The 14930-nt window shown below is 39.9% G+C and overlaps 1 protein-coding gene across 3 annotated transcripts in view; it reads right to left on the bottom strand.

Annotated features, from left to right (window-relative positions):
• ttc28 (tetratricopeptide repeat domain 28) overlaps positions 1-14930 on the bottom strand; it is a 108557-nt gene that overhangs the window by 60905 nt on the left and 32722 nt on the right. The window lies entirely within an intron of this gene.

Genomic DNA, 14930 nt, shown 5'->3' on the forward strand with positions numbered 1-14930 from the left:
ATGATGCTATTAAACGTTTGAACACGCATCATCCATTTTCTCTCCGGTATTCCCATAGCGGCAGAAGCGGGTCTTCTCCCCATCACCTCCCCCCTCTCTATTACTTTTCCTTTCTTCTTCGCTTGTTCTGTGACTCTCCGCCATCCCGCTCTGGTAAGTAAGCGAGACCTTGACAGCGTTCTGCGTTTCCATGTGAGCAGAATTCCAGCATATTTCGCATAGCGTACAACATTCCTGGAGATGTGCTCACTTTCAGTGGGTCCACTCAATTTTTACTGGCACCGTTTTTGTTTCTTTTGATGGATTTTGTGTGACAGAATCCTTTTCCAGGAGAAAAGCCAACATGAAAGAAGGCTAGAACACATAAAGAAACAACGTGAAGGACGGAGGGGACCCATCAGGTCCTGCCGGAGAGGAAAGAAAAATACGACAAGTTTAGTTTGTTTGGCGAGTAAAGAACAAAAAGAAACTGTGTTTTTTAGGTAATCTTCTGTAATCTTTGTTTGCTCCGTGATTACATTTTGCTCTCCGCTGAAGCGCCGGCGAAACGGACCGAGGTGAGGGAGCGGAGGAAAATAAAAGGGAGCATCAGAGTTGTCAGGGTCAGCGATAAGAAATGGGTTTCACTTACGGTATAATACGAACAAATATCATGCTGCTGGAGAGGTTTTAACTTAAGATGCAACAGATCCTGTTGGATTTTATTAGGCCATCTGCAATCCCCACTGCCTCCACATGTCTTTAGGAGAGCTATTTAAACGAGAGGCTGTGTGCTTCGATTAGTCAGTCGCCATGGCCTTGATCATCGCTGTCCACCGTTGGACACGGAGTTGGCAGAAATTCAGAATTCAAGAGGGCTTTGATTGGATGGTTTCAAGTGCAGGATGAGCCGCTTGGTTTCTATCTTATAGAAATAAAGAAAATTGTTTAAATTCCATTAATTCCAATTTTTCAATTTCTATAATATTTACTATAGTGTGATGGACTCTTAGTCACGCACAAATCATTCTATGTCGAGTATACTTTTGCAGTTCACTAGATTAGTAAGATAATTAGCAAATCAGAGACATTAAGGTTTTAACTCTCCAACCTCTCATAGGGGCAGCATTATGTTTTGCAGAAACATAGTGACATTTTACAATACAATCAAGCAACTATGTTAACTTAAGTTGTTATAAAAATACTGTTTATATCAAATGTGACTTTAAAAGAATTTTACTTCATAATTTAACTCTTTGAAATTGGGCCTCTGTCTCTTTAAAAAAATCCTGCTCTTTCTGAAACCCCACCTTCAGGAAGTCATCACAAAATGGCTCCTCTATTAGCAACTTTTTTACCACAATTTCACGAAGAAGCAGCTCCTATAATGAGTACAGCAGATGCTCAGTTCCACCAGGTGTTTGCTAATTTCTGCTGGCTAGTCTGAAGGAGCAGAGTGGGAAAACTGCAGCTCTGAGGAGGAGTTTCATCCTCGAAGGCGGAGCTAAGTCCACCCAGGTGTTATGGTTATCATGGGAGATTAAAGGGTTTCTCAACCATGTATGAAAGAATCAGAGCAACACTCCATGTATGTTTTTGATGAGAATGACATTATAACATGACGTGAATGTCAAAAAAGTCGATTTCACATAATAGCGCCACCCTTTAAAACTATGAGTAAAGCCAACTTTCAGACTGACAAAAACAGATTGTTTTTATCCAGACTGTCTAAAAAGAGTCTGGATAATTTTACAGCAGTATGTTAAACACTGGAAAACACACACACACACACTTATTTTCTGTCTAAAACACATAATAAGTGTTTTTAAGAGAATATTTGTATTTAACATAATGGGGTGAGATTTTCTGGATCATTGTTGTTGCTTTAGGTTAGGTCTTTAAGTGTGTACTTCAGACTCTGTTTGGGTGGGTGAATGTACGTTTGACTTTTCTACCTTTACCCTGGTCTTTGAACATTTGGCACGTTGTTCTTTTGAAGCCTCCCTCTAAACAGAAACTACACAGAGTAATGAGTTTCTGGCGGCTCCAAGTTAGACACGACTTTCTTTTTATCTTTTTTTTTTTCTACATTTCTTGATATTATAATTTGGTGGTAAAAAGCCATTTTAAATTTGTCTCACCAGTCTAAAGCAGTGTTCAACTCTACTCTGAAACTTTCTAGTACACCACATTACCTTTATACTTCAAATCTTGTAATAATTCATCTTCTACTGGGGTTGTGATTGGTCAATGTCTTTAGCAGATGTTACAATGGCTGAAAGTGGAAGTTTGTAATTCATTTCAAATCTTAACATTATTGCTACATTTTTCTACTCTTTGAGTTTGAAGTATTTATGTAACCACTATGAACCAATCTAGACTTGGGTAGTTCTGGGTTACCACATTTCCTGCCGTATAACATGAACGTTTGATAATTAAGTAGGGAGCACTGAAGCCACATCATAGCTTGTTTCTGAGGACTCAGGACTCATTTTAAAAAATATTGTTCCCTAATTCGGTTCATTTTCTGGGGTAAAAATCCTTTCCAGATACTACTCTTTGAATCAAGTTGCTATGGCTTCTAGAAAATTTTCCTGCAACTTCAAAGGCCTTTATAAAGGTTTATCCTTCACCCTGTAAATACTTTTCTGGAGGTGTTATTTTAGAAAACAGCTGTCAAATGTAAATGTGAAGTCTTTTTTTTTTCAGCAAATACCAATTCAATACATTGAAAACAGCAGTACCTCTGCTGATTTTCATCCAGCATGAAAAATAGTTGATTGCAGTTAAATGATCGCAGTTCAACAGGCCAAGTAATAATAGTATGTCCAAAACTCCTTCGATCTAAAAGTCCAAAGAATGAATCGAGTGAAACAAAGAATTTGATCAACTTTAACACCAAAGTCACAAACAGAGAGCAGTCATATCTTAACAAACCATGGATCAGTTTGTACCCAACAACACACTTAAACCCCATGAATTAAAATCGAACATCTTGACCCGTTCATCAACCTCGACCTCCTCTCCATGGGAACTTTGTGGCTTTGCCTTTAATGGCCACTGAATGTTGTCATTACAGTCAATCTCAGCTCTGGTTTACAAGGACTAATGAACAAAACTATGAAAATCACATTTACTGCAGAGCGTGGAGAGCTCAAGTGACAAAATAATGACCTTGGCTCATTTTTCATCCATGTACTACAGAGCTCATTTCAATAAATAACTCATTCAAATCATGTACTTTCTGTCCAACTGACTAAATCTCATTTGTTGGTCATAAGGAGGGAACACACACACACACACACACACACACACACACACACACACGTATGAAAGCTCAGGAATGTGTGTTCAGACAGTGTACAGAAGATGTAAGAGTTACATTCTGTCACTGGATTTCCATCAACCTGTTCTTAACATTCCACCACAAATCCTCAGTCATGTTCAAGACACGGACTCTGCATAGTTCGCTCCAAAGCATTAGTTTTAGGATGCGTTCACACCTGGCCTGTTCAGTCTGCTTTAATCAAACTCTAGTCCATTTAGTAAGTCCGGTTTGTTTGGGAAGGTGTGAACAAGCAATCAAATTCTGATGTGAACTCTAGTCCATCTGCAAACCTCTGTCTCTGATGTGAACTCTGGTGCGCTTTAAATGGATATGTGCACACTAAATGGACCAGAGACCGCTCCAAGAGCATGAAGCAGACTGCAGCGCAGGGGATTCTGGGTAAATACAACCAAAGCAAATCTGAGAAACCAATGGTTCATACCAACAACAAAAGAGAAATCCTACAACCGCGGAAATCTGACGCCGCTCCATTTTTGTTCCCACTTTGTGAAGAAGTTGCGCTCAGTGTCTTCTTCTCAGGTTTTTGTGTCGTTTCCTTGAGTGGTGCTTGATACAGCGCCACCACAGGTGAGGGGGTGAACAGGTTTTTCAAAAGGATTTGATTCATTTGAGTCAGTGGAGTGTGAAGTGAAACGCACCAGCTGAAAATGTAGCAAATGTTGGCAGTTTTGGTCCCCAATCGAACAGAGTCTATCAGGTGTGTAAAAACACCCTCAATCTCAGTCAGAATAAACATGTCGGTAAAATTAAAGGATCACTTCAAACCGAAATGAATTATTCTGGCCTTCACCGTATGACTGATGTTAACCAAAGATGCTGATGCTGGGAAAAATAACCAGTTTTTGACATATTTCCTTTTTGTTTCCTAAGAGTCATTGCATGCAGATGAAGTGGTTCTGGTCTGATGTTTGTGCACATCTGTTCTGGTTCAGTGCGCCCAAAGTGAGGGATCTATACGGGTGGGGAGATGCGTGTAGCCATCGTCTCATTCAAACAAGGTTACAGACAAACTTTACAGACAAAAGGCAAGAAAACCCAGAGGAGCAGGAAGGATGGCAGCAGAGGGGAGGAGGGTTACGAGGCACCGTCCTCCTCTTGTAAAGTATATATTCTCGTTATGTGAAAGGAAAACTGTTTTATACCCACTCCCCATCTCCAAGGGTGGGTCGTAAAAAAGGAAGATGGAAGGAGCAGATGAACGGAGGGGAGAAAGAGAGGGAGTAGCGTCGTCCCTGGGACGCATTAGAACTTGGTAAGAGACGGTATCTCTGCGAGCAGACACGGTGACAGGCGTGAAATGAGCCGAGAGGTGTATCAGGAGGACGGAGACGGGGAAAACATGTCCTGAGGATATTGGAGCTGTGCAGCTCTAGAAACATGACAAGCTCCTGGAGGAGTGCTGTCTTCTCGTCTCTCTGAGGGGGGCACTGCAGCGTTGGTCACCACTTGGGGAGTTCCTTCATGCAAAATCATTTTCTCTTGTTCGCAGTTCAAAGTCGGAAGTAGAGGCAAGAGGCACAACAGTCGTTTAAATCTGCTTTTCCTCACTGCTGAACCTCAAATCTGTTTTTCCCCCCAAATTATGCTGAGAAAAACTGTTATTCTAGGGTTGGTTATAGGAAGTGTTACGGTATACCAGCGTATCCATAAACAATCAGTCCAGGGCTTCACCCAGTGTGTTATAAGTCTGGCAGGCCACCAGGCTTTACTAGCGCCCCCTCCAGGCTAAGTGTTGTTTGTTTACACTGGTCAGCAGCCAAAAAACTGTCTGGGGTTTTTCAACTGATGTGGTGAATCAAAAAATCACATTGGTTTTGCTCCATCAGGTCAACTTTCTGAACTATGGATGCAACATGAGCATCAACATGCAGGACTTGTTTTCACATGTGGAGAATCTGGAAGCAGTGAGTGATGAGCAGGAGGAGAGACTCCATCAGGACAGAAAAGAGACGGAGAATTTAGCACAAGGAAGACGTAACTTTCAATTCACATGTACTTGTAAGTGTTTGTTATTCCAAGTTTGTAATATTTAATTAATACACTCTGTTAGGAAAAAAAAAAAAAACATTTCTCCTAAAACCTTTTTTGGATGAGAAACATCAACTTATTATGTCACAAAAATGTCATCAATTTAGTCAGAGGATCTGATTTCTCTAAAGCAAATTCGAATGAAAGCCTGACCTGATTGAGAAAAATGGATGTCATTTTTAGATTCAGTGGAGCAAAATAGTCCTAATTCAGTTGAAAAAACAGACAATTTTCCAAAAATACTTTTTTGTGACCCAGTGCTGTTTATTGTAGTTTGTTACACAGCAGTAATAGTGATAGCAAGAAGGGGTCAAACTAAACGGTTAGAAGCAAAATGGCAACATATTATGGTCAGACCTGTTTATTCACTGGAACTCCATTACCACTTCTTAGGTGTGTTCACATTCCTTGTCAACTTTAAATGTTTTTAAGTCAAAAACACGGTAAGACAGTGGATGACTGCTAAACCTCAGGGCTTAGCAAGTTGTCTTGGGAAAACTCTGCTGTTCCTCCATGATGTTGCATCGTTATTTAGTTTTTGGGTCTTAATGTGCATGTTTTAAGGACAGTTGTAAAGTCCCTCTAAATACTAAAATCTTTAACGTGATTGGTCTGATTTGCTGAAAAGTTGTGATGACTGGGGAAAAATGAAAGTTCACGCGAAGATTTGAGAACGATAGTTGCACTGATAGTTCTGATTGCAACAGTGCAACTTTCTGGAGGGATGGATCAGCAGGCGATGTTTGAATATTGTAACAGAAAACTGCTGCTGTTGGGACGGATGGGCAAAGATACCTTTAAATTTGTTTTGTTTAACGTGAATGAGGAGTGAACCTCCTGTCATGGACGAATGGATGGATTACAAAAAACAAATCTTTCTACTTAAAAGTAATTTGACCACAAAAACTATTCATTTTTATCATTATTAATTATTATTATTGCTATTTATTACCGTTCTATGTGTATTTAAAGCCTCACAGAACCAGCTCAGGGACCTACCCTGAAAATCACTAATGAATGCTAGTGATCTCCAGAGCTTCAGGCAGTGCTGCATTAAAACCAGACATCCACTCTGTAGTCGCTGCTTGGGTCTAGCAACACTTCTGGAAACCATTGTCAGGGAACAAAGTCCATCGCAGTATCCGCAAGTGGAGTTAAAAGCAAAAGAAAAACAACCAGAAACAAGATCCAGGAACACTGCAGCTTTGTTTGTTTGACCTGAGCTCCTCTAACTTGGACCGAGAGGAGGAAGAAACTGTAAAACTCTGTCATAGCTAATCAAACTGTTTAGGAAATTATTTGGAAATGACTGAAGCACTGTGGTCCATGTCGAGGCAATCAGCACACAGTTCAGTAGCTGCTATCTCTGATGTTGTGAGGGTGCAGTAATGAGCATATTTGGGGTGACTTGACCATCTGGAAAGCCCCGTTAATGCTGAAAGGAGCTTTACACACCGACAAACACTGTAGCAGATAAAGTTGGACTGATCTCTACTTTTTATTACGGGTACTGTGGTCGTTTGGAAGAGACTGATTGTTGTAATGTTGAACAATTTATACGCTTTTTGTGTCAATAATAGATCAGATTAAAATAAAATAAAATAGTCGGTGAATGAAAAGGAGCAACAAATTCTTAATTCCAACAATGGGCAAAACTGTCTAGTTAATATTGAAGAAGGAACTGGATCCATCCATCCATCCATCCATCCATCCATCCATCCATCCATCCATCCATCCATCCATCCATCCATCCATCCATCCATCCATCTAGTTAACCAGGTAGCTACCAAGCTAGCTGGATATCTTTCTGGAAGAATACCCAATAAGTCTGAACCAACTCATTCAATTTAAAAGGCAATTCTACCAAACATTAGCACAAAGCAAAGATAAACTTCTGATTATGAGTGAAAAAGTCTCTATGTCATTTATAAATGTGTTATTCTGGTATTTATCAAGTGGAAATATTTTAGTAATCATAACTGATCTGACTTTAGACAGGAACAGTTGGACGAGGCTGTGTGCTTCTATGCACTAAACTAATAAACAATACTGCAGTTTGTCATCAAAAGGACTTTAACAGCAAAATCAGGGGTTTGTGCTTTTGAAAATTTAACTTTTAAAAAACCTCGGTATACTTTGCAAGTGGTCCTTCAGCATCAAAAAACAAATTATTTGTGTATTTCAGCAGGAATGCAGTAAAACAGTTCTGGCCCTAAAAACAAGTCGCAAACATTCACCTTCCCTGTAATCTGTAAGACGTCCCACTGAACAGAGAAGACAAAAATCTTTTTGGGGTGCAGGGGGTAATTGTGCTGACGAATGAAAGAATTACCTCTTTTATCTTTATACGTCAGATTTGGAAGATTGAACTAGTTTCAAAGTTGTAAAAAGGACCTTGTGATACCTAAAGAAAAAAAAATCTATGCTTAATTAACTCAAGTGAAGTCGTTAAACTTCAAAAACACAAACTTTTTTGCCTAAAGGATTCGGTTTCCGTCAAGCAGACTGTGGCCTGCAGGACGTCTTTACCTCCAAATTCTAAAAGCATGTGCTGCTTTCTTGGTGGATGCATTTTAACAATACATCTGAGTGCAAAAAAAAAACAAAAGTGTTCTGTTGGAGGGCAAAGTCTTAAATCAGAAACAGGAGAGCAGCTTTAAGAAGCTTAGCCGCTTTTTAAGCAAACACGTTACACTCTGAGTTCTGCCAGTCCAACGACGCAGGGCAGAACAGAACATGCTGCATGATCTCCTGCAGGGTAAACACATATCCCCCACAGACAACGGCAGAAAGCACAACTTCTCATCCTTTCCAGTGGAAAAGAAAATAAAAGATTAAGAGAACCTGGGGTACTGCTCTTGAGCCCTTGAAACCAAAATGCACTCATTGTTGAACACTGAAGCGAGTCATAGGTGATAAACCTCTGGATTCTGCAAAATGTCACGTGGGCTTCATACATGAGAGCAATTAAACTTAAACGGGTCCCGATTGTTGCTACTCTTAGATCTCTGAGCTTTTTGTCTTCCACCACTGGATATGTAGGTATAGTCAAAGTAACAGTGCAGATGCTGTCAATAGGTTAATCTGTTCTTAGAAGGTGTAATCATAGCACAGGAGATTACACCTCAGCTGCAGAGAGATAGTTGTGGGTTTTTTCTCCATGAAAAATGTTTCGGGCTCAACATCTTATTCCTCTACTTACAGAAAATGGTGAATGTCATTTGAATTTCCTGGTTTCTGGCATAGTCCACAACATTTTCAACAGGATTGAGGACAAGCTCCAGCCTGCTTTGTGTTTTCCAATCCCAGATTCAAAGTGTGTTTGGGTTCATTCATTATTTGGAACAACAATTTCTGTCCCCAATTTTATCCCTCTGACTGTTGACTTAAGAGAGAACCCTGAGAATTTGATGGCAATCCCCTCATTTCATGATACCATTCATTTTGTACAATCTACCAGGCTTGATGGTTAGTGAAGCGTCGCTAGGTTTGGAGGTCTCGAAGCACACTGTGTGGTTACAGGTACAGAGTGGCTTCACTGCAACGAGGCAGTTTTGTTTGTCAGGTTTGGGCCTCCTTTGTTTTTTTTGTCTGTAACCTACAAACGTTGGACACTTTGTCTGTTGAGGTTGCTTCTTAAGGTTTGCATGTGAAAACAAGTACAAATACTCAAGCATTCATGGGAGTTGGGTACTACTGCCATCAGTGAATGGAGGAAATTCACCAATTCGTCAGACTCTCATTAAAAATATGTATTACTGCCTATTACAATAGCTCAAACACATAATAAACCTCTATGTCCACAAATATGCATATTGGATTTCACCTTAGAATGTTATTCAAAATGAAAGTTAATAAAAATCTAACCTACATTTGTGTGGAAACTCAATTATTTGTGGGTTTGGCTAAACCCAGAATGTTTCAGGAATGGGAAAGGAAGGAAATCTGTTTTTATTATTGATGCTATAATTAGATAAAACCATATCGGTCAAACAGGTATACCTATCCATTAATCAGGCTCTAATTAGGACAGCTAAAAATGCACAGCTGCTCTTTGGAGATTAAAATAGAAAAAAAATGTAAAGATATAATTGCCACCATCTAAAATGGTACGAGGCTGGCAAAATACATAAAAAAAAAATAAAAAATACAGTTCCTCTTTACTCCTGATCTGATTTTCTCTTTAAATAATACAATTATAAATTTCCTAACCAAAGCAGACAATAACAAACAAGCGAATCAGCAGGAATCGATGGCTGTGTTTCCACTGACCGTGTAAATTGCACAATTTGACATATCAAAAACAACTTAGCTTAATGGAAACACACCAATATTGAATCTGGTAGGACTTTTAATGACTTATCATGTAAACAAACATATTCATGTGTTATTAGGATTGTGTTTATTTAATAAAAACACCTCAATGGCAAAGTTGTGTTTTCCTGACATTAGCGGATATTTGTAATGGTAAGGCAGCTACGGTCAATATATCAAAATCAATCACAGTATCAATATGATTCTGAACAGAAGCAGCATATTGATTTCATGGCCACATCCTGCTTGAATCAAATTTATACACAGCAACCATCCCATAAGAATACCACACTTTAATCTGCATTCTATTTTAGGGATCTAAAACTAAAAAAAAAAAAAAAATCAAACATTTGATAAATACGTTTCCATGAAACATTTGTGAACAGGACTTTAGACTCATAACATCTTAACACAGCATCTCTTTCTGGTGCTTTCGTCACCCTGGAAACCAAAGTGAGATGTCAGGACCACCTAGAGCAGGGGTGTCAAAGTCAAATGGCCAAATAGATTTAGCTACAAGCCGAGGGAGGATCGGACTGATCATTCATTGAGATTTTTTAAATGACATTTGGTCTAGTGCAATGCGGACCGCCCAAAGCCTTAAATTTCCTGCGGACCGGGATTTCCTGAGGACGGGGGGGGAGGGGGCGTTGTGAGGATCGAACGGGGGTGCATCTCGCAGTGCCGGCGTGCTGCGGGCCGGTTCTAATCATAAATCCACATCAGCCCAGGGGCCGTAGAAAATCTTCTCGGGCGGATGTATCATGGCCTTGACTCTGACATATGTGACCTAGAGTTTTCACAGGCCTGGTCATGCATCTCTTCTTCAAAGTAAACTTTGGTTAAAAGCCCTTTTTTCCCCCAAGTTCAATAGAATATTACCCCAAGATGTATAGAGACCCGGTGTTTGGTCGCTGACTATGTTTCAAAGTTCTCTGACTTTGACTACTCAAATATCTTTAAAGTTTTTGCCTCACAGTGACAAAGTACGACCAAAGGCAATTATAACCGTGAGCAATTCGAATTAGCTTTCCAAAATGTATAAGTCTGGCCATTTTTATTGTAAGTTATAAGAATAAAACGATCTTATCTGAAATAGGGTCCTACTTCAAGAAGCAGGAGTTCTCACCGTTAAGGTCTGAACATCAAAATCTAATTCCTAGGTAAGTGGCCTTCCACTTTAGGGAAGATGGTTTTTGCGTAACCCACATTTTACGCAAAATCCCACACTCCCATGTTATTTGGAAGAACTTATTTGAAGAATAAGTTCTGATGTAGCACTGGTGGGTCTGTGCCTTACCAGAGGCACAAAACTCCATCTCAGAAGTGAAGACTCTCCAAGTTTCTGAGATGTGTGGTCCATGCTCGCTTGTAATCTGTACTTCTTGTTGGCTGCAGCCACACGTAGCATCAACGTCTAACAGAATCGTGTTTTGTGTTGATTCCCTGAAACCAGTAGATTTGCATTTTCTTTGTTTGCTTGTTTTTGCAACATTTTAAAAGTTTGTCTAAAATTTGCATGACAATAACATGGAAACATAGCTGGACACACTGAACAGCCATAGAACAGACCACATACACACACACATACACACACCAAAGGGTAACTTAGAGTAAGAATCATGTTTTTGGACTGGAGGAAGCCGGAGTACCTGGCGGGAACACACACAGGTAAATGGAGAATGTAATAAGGAATAGAGGATGCAGTGTGTAAATACTAAGTCAGTGGGTTTACTGGGATTTATTTATTCAAGTATACCTGCAGACTACGTCCTACCAACACTTCTTACGGAGTCTTAGGACAAATACAGGAACACTGATGGTGGCCTAAAAATATCCATCAGGATATCATCATAAATCACCCCAAATTCCTCCAATCAGCTCGAGTGTACTGGATAAACCTCTGCTTCTTCGTCTCCTCTCATCATCACCGCCATCAGCGCCTCAACAGCCAACTGTCTGGCCTTATCAGTTAACACTTCTCAACGGAGGAGAGGGCAACCTTCGCCCCCAGATCCCCTCCGCGCTGGGATCCCTCCAGTCTTCACAGCCACATCAACCACTTCAAGACCAGGGCAGCAGAGAAAACCGCTGCTGCCTGTGATCTTTGAGCCAAATACAAATTTGGTTAGGCGTCGAATCCCCTGCCAGTTCACACTTCCCACTCTCTAGATGGAGGAGGTTTTAAAATATAACCAACTGCGTCCTGAAACATATCCTCCCGCGTGCTCAGAGGGATTTCTCTTACATGGAGCCTAAAGACGAGCTGAATTTGGTCTCAAATGTGATTTGAGCTAAATACTTACAAGAGGGATAACATGAAGTGGATGCATATCCCACATGATGCTAAGATATGGAAACGGTGGGTACTTTTAAAACCTGTAACTCCTGTTCATTTGTATTGTGTCCAATGGAAAAATACATTGTTCAGTGTACTCTATCTTTCATAACATAGGATTTGATCATTGCCCATTATGATCGATGGAAGAAACTGTTTGAATTTCCTTTTTCTTGCTCTGCTCTTCAACTCATCTGGGACTTGAGGTTGTATTTAAGGTGTTTTTTTTTTTTACTTTTGACCTGCTCTCAGTTGTAAAAACAATACCATGTTGCCACAGTTACCAGCGTCTCAACCCAAAACACTCTGAATGAGCGTCTACTAATAGAACAAATCAGAACTACTGTCACAGCTACTGCAGCATGCTGCCACCAGGAGCAGCGCAATTCTAGAATTTTGCAATTTTTCAAATCTATTTGATTTTTTTTGGTGTTTTTTTTGTTATCCATGGGTGCATTCACACTGGAGCCGTTTGGTCTGCTTTAATCGAACTTTAGTTTGTCTACAGAGTCTGGTTCATTTGGGGAGGTGTGAATGCGCAATCACACTTTGATGTGGGCCACAAAAAATTAACTTATTCCGCTTACAAACCTCTGTCTCAGTTTGGTTGAAGTGACCTCTAGAGCGTTTTAAATGCACAGCCAGGAGGACCGGAGACCGCCCCGAAAACAGGAAGTGGAGTATAACACAGGGCCTTCTGGGTAAATATAAACAAAACAGATGTGGGACTCTAATGCTAGCGGGAGAAACGGCTCGTGGTCTTTTCCCAACAACAAAACTGAAGTCCTACAACGACTAAAATCGGATGTCGCTCCACTTTTGTTTACATTTCACAAAGAATGAAGTTCAGATGTTTTCATGTTGTCTCCTTCAGTGGTTCAGTGGTTCAGTGGTGCAGCGCCTCCACAGGAAAGGAAGGGAACAGGTTTCTCAAAGGGTTTTGAGCAGTTCTCTGTAGTGTGACAGAGAACCGCAGCAAATAAAAATCAAACAAATGTTGAATCTTTGGTCCCCAATCAAACAGAGTCTACTGGACTATCAGGTGTGAAAACACCCAGAACCTTTAAACCCATTCTGTGTCTCATGAGAGCCCTGATCTTTTGGGGGGCTGGTGACTGTAGATCAGCTCAATAATCTGCCTCTTCTGTCCCATAACTCATTAATATTGCAGATATTAGGTCATGAATTATACATTTAACAAGACAAGCTATTACAACCCACCCAGTGGGGAACACATATGTGCACATACCTGTCAAAATAATGAATTCAGTATTTGATCTGGTTCCAAATGCAATGTAAACAGCCTCATGAAGAAAATCCAGAAAATGTCCAGGAGAGTGACAAGCTGATATTCTGGTCTGCTGCTGATGGCGATGGGGGGAAGGGGGGGTATTTCACATTTAAACAGTCACATACATCCAAGTCACAAAGGTCATGGGCAGCATGAAACATATGAGAAACGGTGCGCTGCTCAGATGAGACCAAAATGAAACTTGAACACAACTACCACGTAGCATGGAAAAGTTCACCTTCTAGCAGGTCAAAGATCATAAACATACAGGGGGAGCTACCACTGAATGGTTTAGATCAGGGGTGTCCAAACCTTTTATCATGCGGGTGAAATTGTCAGCTCAAAGCAGCTCGCAGGTGGAAAAAATAACATAAAATACTGTTTTCTAAATCTAAAATTCCCAAAAATGTGGTGATTTTTTTTTAGACCTACTCAACAATTTACTAAACAGAAACTAGTATAATAAAACAAAGCAGATTGTTTTTTGTAGGAACGGTGTTGTAGAGTCTAAACATCAAATGGTTTTTGCATGTTTTTCTTGTTAAACAAAAGCCATTCAGATTGCTCATTCCTCTGGGCTCGACTGCAAAAATATCTTCTGTTCTCAGCAATAAAACAGGATCTAGGTCAGTTTTCAGTTGAAAACACTTGCTTTATTTAGCCAAGTATTAATACAGCAATTAAAAGCAGATTTGGGTGTACTTTAGAGTAAAAGTCAAAGTGTAGATGTGCGCCTAGTTACCATGACAGTAGAAAGAAACCAGGAAGCTTGGAACAGATGATCACATTATGTTGCATTTAACAGTTTTTTACGTAGATTTTGGTTTAGAAGTCACAGTTTTGTCCTAATTTATTCTTAAATTGTGTTCAAAAAAAAAAAAAAAAAAAAAAAAAATCAGTTCAGGGGCCTTACATGGCCCTCGGACCACAGTTTGAACACTGTTCGTTTAGATTAGATCACATGCATGTGTTAGAATGAAGCCATTCAAGTCAATTCAATTCATTTTTTAAGACTTGTTGGTGTTTAGGTATTCATTTTCCAGTCTTTCAATAATGCATACCTATCAAGTGTTATTTCAATATTTTCTGTCAACTTTAAACATCTTTTAACTCAAAAACGTGGCTTTGCACGTTTTCCGGCTGAAACCCCTGAAATTGATGTTCACAGGTGTTTTCCTGATCTTGAGCTATTTTGTAAATAAAAATCAGCAAACATAAAAGTCCATGTGCAAAACACCTAGAGAGATGGACAAAAAGTGCTTCCATCACTGCAGCTTGACTCCACATACACACTACACTTCTCTACGTAAAAACGCACGTTTTATTTCCCGTTCACGTCAGAATCAGATGCAACTTTTTGTTGGTCTGTCTCGGAAAATTGCCATGAAATACGTTGAATGTTGTGGTTGTAATTTGACAAAATGTGGAAACAACTCAGAATGAATGAACACTGTACAATAAGCCATCACTCTGAGCCAAAGGGTCAGTCGAGGTTAAACAGAGAAGAAAACCTAGATGACTCCTAAAGCAGCCAGTTTCTCTACAGACAGTAGAATTAAACTACAACCCAGAAACTGTCAGCAGCAACAGAGGACCAGCACTCCCAAACGCTCACAATCATCTTATAATCA

This window comes from Gambusia affinis, linkage group LG17, assembly GCF_019740435.1.
Source record: "Gambusia affinis linkage group LG17, SWU_Gaff_1.0, whole genome shotgun sequence".
NCBI lineage: Eukaryota > Metazoa > Chordata > Actinopteri > Cyprinodontiformes > Poeciliidae > Gambusia > Gambusia affinis.